Source organism: Boleophthalmus pectinirostris, unplaced genomic scaffold (assembly GCF_026225935.1).
Source record: "Boleophthalmus pectinirostris isolate CB_2022bp ecotype Guang Dong unplaced genomic scaffold, ASM2622593v1 HiC_scaffold_1, whole genome shotgun sequence".
In the NCBI taxonomy this organism is placed as follows: Eukaryota; Metazoa; Chordata; class Actinopteri; order Gobiiformes; family Gobiidae; genus Boleophthalmus; species Boleophthalmus pectinirostris.
The window spans coordinates 8,682,487-8,690,073 of record NW_026570970.1 but is presented as its reverse complement, the minus strand read 5'-3'; the positions used below and the strand labels follow the sequence as shown (position 1 = coordinate 8,690,073).

Below are 7,587 nucleotides of genomic sequence, written 5' to 3'. Positions count from 1 at the left end.
GTGCCCCCAAGTCGTTGTTTTGCAAGGCTCAAGTAAGTCTGAAACCTTTGACCTCAAGTCCGAGTCAAGTCCTAAGTCAAAAACAAGCGAGTCGAAGTCGAGTCTCCAGTCACTGGCCCATAAGTCCAAGTCAAGTCCAAGTCTTCTGCTTTGAGCTTCAAGTCATTTCAAGTTTTTAAACCAAAGTACCAAATATAGCTTTAGTTTTTGCAATTTTTATGAATTTTAAACTAAATTATACTTAACATTTCATGGCATATTTATATATGAGTATTTATATAGTCTAGTATTTATATAAGTGTTGTAGAAATTCAGTTTGTTTTCCTTTTTAAATGTCTTCACAAGAGTGAATCATTACAGTCAGAATAGAAAGAATGTTCTGTGTAGTTCACTCTGTTTTACTGTGTTGTACTATGTATTACTGTAGTACTTTTGAGGATACCACATTACATTACTTCATTTCCATCCAAATGAACAAACAGAGAAGTGGGAGGGACATGTTCCAGTTTCTTCCACTAAAATTAATCACCGCATGTATCAACGGTAATGAAAAAAGTATTTTCTAAAAACATATCCCTTTTTTGGAGAAGAATCAAGTCTTCTCAAGTCCTAGAGCTCAAGTCCGAGTCAAGTCTCAAGTCACTGACCTTAAAGTTTAAGTCGAGTCCCAAGTCTTTGTCTATTTTATCAAGTCAAGTCTCAAGTCTTAAAAATAGTGACTCAGTACAGCACATAAATATAGTTTCTCTAACAATACTTGCTCTCTTCTTTTAAGAAAAAAAATAAGTGGCAAGGACTGGACCATCAAAAAACTTGGCAGTAAAATTGTAAACAGCTTTGCAACTTGATTCAGTATTTACTCATAGAATCAAGAATCATTTGGGTTATTTTATTGATTTTTTTTCAGAAATTGTATCGCATTCACTCACTGTTTAGTATTTTTTGTCCTTCATGATCAAATTTACTGAAGAATGCCTCCTTTTACCACTCTTTAAGGTGCTTCAGTTTACCTCGGACATACCCCACGTCTAATCGCGTTGAGCTGCCGTCATACGATCTGCTGATTTAATATCTGCCTTACCTTAAAACAAGTCGATCCCATGACTGAACTCTATATTCTTAATGCGTTTACAGGTTAAGCGGGGTGCCTGTTTTTGCCATTGTGTATCCCTGAAAGCATTGTAATACGCTTTATCTAAATGAATATAGCGCAGGTACAAGCCATTACACAGTATCAGATAGGGGATTAAGTTCTCCCAGTGCACATAGATGTTTATCGTAGGAACCCGAGAGGCGTGCAGTATTTGTAAGGACGTAGCTCGGAGTGGCTCTGAGCGACTGTACGGGGAACGCTCGGTTACGGAGATGGATTTTCAACACAGGAATGAAAAGCGCATTCCTGAATCGAAATTGAACGATCGCTTTGAGGGAGTAACCTTAGACCCGACGGAATACTGCACTTCAAGCTAGTGGCACTGGAAACTCGACGCTCGCTGTATTCACTGTGTTAAGATAAGATTGCTGGTAGCTGCATTTGAACGCGGCGAGTAACTCTGAGAATGTAAAGTAGCGATTGTGTATATTTTGGTCATTATGTTTAAGAGATTTGACCTCCATGGGCACTTTAAATGGATTCTACTGGGCTATTTTCTGATGTTATAGTGTTGTTCCCTCATCACAAACAGACCTGGAGTTGTGTTTAAACCAGTAATATTCAGTTCCACCTTGTCATGTGATAATACAGGAAGTGCTCGAATGTGTTCTTAAATTCCATATACACTACCGGTCAAAAGTTTTAGAACACCCACGTTTTTTCAGTTATTTATTGCAGTTCAAGTCCAGTGAAGAGCTTGAAATGTTACAAAGGTAAGAACTGAACAGCCAGAGGTTTAAAAAATAAGATAAAAGACACAAAACACAAGTCCAAGCTCTCCAAGCCAAAACTAACTCAGGAAAAAAGAACAAGATGGTAAAGCTGGAAACATGAAGTGTCCAATTGCACAGTGTCCAGACTTAAACCTCATCGAGCTGGTTTGGGATGAACTGGACAGAAGAGTGAAGCAACCTACAAGTGCCACACATTTATGGGAACTTCTGCAACAGACTTGGGAAGAATTTTCTGAAGAATATTTGATTTCTGTTGTAAAAAGAACGAGCCAGGACTGTGTTCAGCTGTTTTATCTGACAAAGGTGGACACTTTCATAAATCAAAAGTTTAGAATATGTTTTGGTCAACAGTAAAAAGTAAAAACTGGAAAAAATGTGGCATTCTAAAACGTCTGACCGGTAGTGTGCCTTCAGTAGAATCATTTGGATGATTTCAGCCCTGGAAATGCCAATTTCCACGGAACAAAAGCTACAACAGGTAACTTGAAAACTACTTCTTCATGACATCACAAGGTGGAAAAGAGCATTTTGAGCTTTGGAGATGTAGACAGACTAATAAAAAAGGGTTATTTAAACATGTGTGAATGAATGGCAAAAGGAGAAATTAAGTTTGTCAATTGGATAAAAGTTTATTTGGTTGAATACATTTTGCTGCTCATCCAAGCTGCTTCTTCAGTTCTGGTCAGACGCTGTTGTACACTTCCTTATATCTGTCTACAGGAAGGAGCTAACTACACTGAAACTCCTCTGAAACTAACACACACACTTGTTTACAGTTTCTGTTAGTTAGTTAGGCCTATTGTTTTTTCACTGAGTGTGGGGTCATATTAGCAGAATCATTCAGGGCCATAATGGAGCTTTCACACCTCTGGGCCTGACCTGACTGTCTCTATTGTTCTCTTTGTTTGTTTTGTTTTAGGTTTGAGGATAGAGTTGTAAATAGGAGATAGGTGGTGTCTGAGTCCTCTGTTTCTGTTTAAAGAAGGATTCTCTTACTAAACAAAAATAGTAACTCCCCTCTCAAACCAAACGACCAAATGATTCTGCTAAGCCCAACTAACTAACAGAAACTGTAAACAAGTCGGTGTGTTAGTTTCAGAGTAGTTTCACTGCAGCTCCTCCCTGAAGGCAGATATAAGGAAGTATCCAGCAGCATTTGGACCAGAACTGAAATATAGAAATATTCAACCAAATCAACTTTTGTCCAGTTGATAAATTGAATTTCTCCTTTAGCCATGTTTTCTAATTGGACGACGAAGGGATTTTTCACATATGTGTGAATGAAACAAAAACACAATCCAGGTGTGTTTTTGATGAGGTAAAAACATGATAACGTGGCTCAAAGTTCACATTATTCAGTTTGACATAATATAGGCCCTTTAAGATTCAACTTAAACACGTAAGACAATTGGATACAAAGCTTTTTTGATTTCACAGAGCTTTTATGATTTTTCAGATTCATCTCTTGACTCAGAGTCATTATTCCCATTTTTCAAACCACATGGATATTATTTCACACAAAAAATATTTTAAGTTCAGCAAGTTTCTTTTTCACAGTTTGGTGAGAAAACTCAAAAAGGCTTCACAGCTGTTGGTTTAACTTTTTAAAGTTGAGTCAACTTTATTTTTTTAACAGTGTAGCGTGGTTGTGAAATGACTCTGCTTGGACAACTGCACAGTATGAATTAAAACAAACTTATTCTGCAAAATCAACTTTTCAGAGTTAGTAACCATGTTATAGTCATTTTCCCTTCTAGAAGTTGGTTTTGGAGTGATTTGTGCAATATTTAATCACTTATTTTTAAGACGCAGTATTGCCGATCAATCCTCACGTTCACTGCCTCTGTACTCACTCTCCAAATGTATTTTCTGGCTCGGTGATACACGTAGGATTCATCAGCTTTGCGTAGTCATTTTAGTACAAATGAAAACAAAATCTGCAGCTCACTAAAATGATGTGTAACTATCCATCAGAGGTGCTGACTACCGTATTTTCCGGACTATAAGTCACTCCAGAGTATAAGTCGCACCAGCCAAAAAATGTGCAATGAAGAAGAAAAAAAAACATATATAAGTCACACTTTTTGGGGAAAATGTATTTTTTAAAATCTGAGAACTGGAACTGACATTTCATCTTGAAAGGCAAGTTATCATAATAAAAACAGAACAGAGAACAACAGGCTGAATAGGCGTTAATATGTTAACGTAACATATTAACAGTTCAGATAATTATAGCATAAACAACATAACATAAGTTTACCAAACTCACGATCTCACTCCAAATCACTAAATCCATCGTATTCTTCATCCTCGGTGTCACTTCTGTGCAACCTCCAGAGATAAACCATAGATCCATGAGGTAAACAGAGCGCCACTTCCTCTTCTGTGTAGCTGTCGTCAGACTCAGCGTCATTTCCAGTTAGAATTATTCCGGCCTTTCTGAATCCCGACAGGACGGTTTAGGCTTTGTGGATTCATCCAGTGACTTCCAGGAAAGTTGAATGGTGCACTCGCCCAGTTGCCGTGAAGCTGTGTTCTCCATCTCCGCTTTCCGTCAAGTTTCTCGCTCACTACAAACTTTCTTTCTTCTGCTCGATTACCATTTTAGGCTGAATACTTCTCTACTTGCAGCAACACAGCGGCTTTTCTACAGGAGACATGCGCAGTAGAGTGCAAAGTGACAGCAGCACAGGAGTAATACTAGTACTAGATACTGACACACAAGCCTAGATCCTCTCGCGGCTTCAGTGTGAAAATTTTAATATATAAGTCACACCGGAGTATAAGTCACAGGAAACACCCAAACCATGAAAAAAGTGCGATTTATAGTCTGAAAAATACGGTACTCCATGGCTCTCTGTTGTGATTAGGGATGGGCATTCGATGAAATTTTCTTAATCGATCGTCGGAAGAATTAACGATCGATTATCGATTAATCATTAACGTTTTTATATTAAAATGATCATCATTATTATTACTATCTGCACTACTAATCTGCATAAATAAATTCAACTTTACGACATATAAACCGTAACCACTCTAGAGCCACATCAATCCGTTTGACATTATAATGTGTTTAATTCAGTTTTGTTCAACTCTCACAGAAACGAAACTTAAAACTGCATCGCTAATTTGCATAAACTCAGCGAAGATAAAAATACAGCTCTTGTGTCGCTGATGCGGTCAACTTCTGTCGGATTAAAAGACATGACTCAGTGGAATACAGGTTAGTGTGACCATATTTGCGTTTGTCAAAACCAGGACACCGTACGGGGGAGGGAGGTGGGGACTCGTCATCGACATTGCGCGACTCTCACCTGGTAAAGCTTTTTCCCACTGGACACAGAAACATATGTTCCTGCTTTGTACACTGTGCACATGGACTCACACTTGTCCCGAACGCAACGGAAAGTGTGGAATTTCTTGTACAAATTATCGTTAAATACGCATTTGTGCTTCGGCACGTTGCAGACTCACCGAATGTTTATGTCTGCTCGCTCCTTCTGATGCAGAGAGACACATGTACGGACCCCTGTTTGGTCACGCTACGCACAGCAACCTACATTCGGTTTGTCGATTAAAATGAACGTAATCGATGAAATTCTTAATGATCAATTATCGATTAATCGATTAATCATGCCCATCCCTAGTTGTGATAATGTTTACTTTTCATGTCTTTTTCCTTTCTTTGCTTTTTTATCGTGTTGTTTTAGAGCAATATTGCCATAACTACAGCAGACCCAAGCACAGTGTGTCTTCTTTAAGGATTATTATTATAAAGTGGGACCAAAGAGCATAGCAGTTGTAGCAAACCAATGTATTTTTTTTTTGTAAAGAGCAGATGTGTCAACTGCAACAAGACGAGCAATACATAAGGACCAGACCGACTTTAAAGAGCACGCTAATATTTCTCTATTCCAGACTGAACCGCTCTGGTACAATTATGCATTCCTCTCATCCAACATGGCTGATTCAAACTGACAATAGACAGGCCCAGAACACAGAGCTGCGGACTTATCACTGGAACAACAGACGCGACGCTCACAGTTTGCGGCGCTCAAACGTCCCACTCAGTCCACTACACATGAATGCAGCACTGATTTCTCTCAAACTTCTTCCTTTGTCACTTTATTTTCTGGTCTCTTCAGAAGCCAAGCACAGCGGCGCGTTGTCATTGAAGCTACTACTGAAGCGACTTTGTACAGAAATGGTTTTAAGACAAACAGTGAGCAAAATAAACTAATAAACAAAATATTTTTCTAGATGTGTTTTAATGTATTATTTAGATTTTTTTTCTAATCTTGAAACTCTTTTAAACCTAGGGGAATTTAAGTACATTTTTCCTCGGGTAGATTTTTTTTTCTGCTATTAAAACTCCAAATTTTACCCCCTAAAGAAGTGTTATACATCCTTTTTTTCCAGTACAGTCTGTTATTTCACAATCTGCATGCTGTAGTTGTGTCATATGGCTAATACAAATGAAAAAAGAAAAGGGAAAATAAAATTCACACTCTTTCATAAAAACACAAGCAAACATGTATAAACAACTTTTTGGAGAAATAAAACAATGCGTAAAAGAACAATAATGTTGCATAATTGTATTTGCAAAATGTAAGTGAACATTTTAAATAAAGGCGAAAGCGATGGGCAGTGTTCCACAGGAAGGACGAAAAAGGAAACCTTTGACTGCCTAAAACATCCCGAGTTTGCAGCGAACATTTTATATGTGGAGCGCCATCAAAGCAAAACCCCAATCCCTTGCTTCACCTTGGTTATGAATTTAAAAACTCAATGCCAAAGCGAAAGGCACCAGCCGTTCGCCAAGAAACACCTTCCACTGCAAAGCGACAAAGACGTGATGTTGCTGTAAAACCACAAGAACAACAAAGTGCGAGCTCAGCCTGTTTGTCTTCTGTACCACTCGCTTAACAAACGGGATCCCGGGGACCCAAGTCAATAGGCATTATTCATAAATCACTAAATAAAGGTGGATTTGACCATTATTGAACATTAATGAGGATATTTTATTGTTGACTGAGTGATTGTGTCTCTGAAAAATTAGTATTACTCAAGTTAAACAATGAAAAACAGTAACTGAAGCAGCAATAAAAGGATTCATAAGTCGCCTGTTTGGACATTAAATGTAACCCACTTCTTCCTCTTTTCAACATTCAATTCAAAAAAAGATTAGAAATGATCCAAAACATGTCTTAACATTTCAACATGTGTCAGAACTGTGGCCATACCAGCTTTTCAAAGCCTGATCCCGTCAGATCTCAGAAGCTCAGCAGGGCCGGGCCTGGTCATTACTTGGATGGGAAACCGCTGGGAAAATCAGGTGCCACAGTGGGCGCCAGTCATAAAAAGCTGTTGTTGTCCTGAGGCAAAGCACTTCACCCTCATTGCCTAGTATGAAAGTGATGTATGTGTGAGTGTTGATGGTGGTCGGAGCAGCCGATGGTGCAGATTGGCAGCCTCGCTTCAGTCAGTCTGTCCCAGGGCAGCTGTGGCTACAGTAGTAACTTACCACCACCAGGTCTGGAGTGAATGAACAATGCTCTGCAAAGTGTCTGAGTGTCCAAAAAAGCATTATATGAAACTGATGTATTATTATTATTTAACTGTATATTGCAGACCTTCATGCAGATCGTGACAAGGTGACCCAAAAAAAATCTTTTGCGATCCACCTGAGGGTCGTGA

General features: G+C 38.6%; 1 pseudogene; it reads left to right on the top strand.

Moving 5' to 3' along the window:
• The first annotated feature begins 7,119 nt into the window (after positions 1 to 7,119).
• LOC129409121 (5S ribosomal RNA) lies at positions 7,120 to 7,237 on the top strand (annotated as a pseudogene).
• The last annotated feature ends 350 nt before the right edge of the window (positions 7,238 to 7,587 follow it).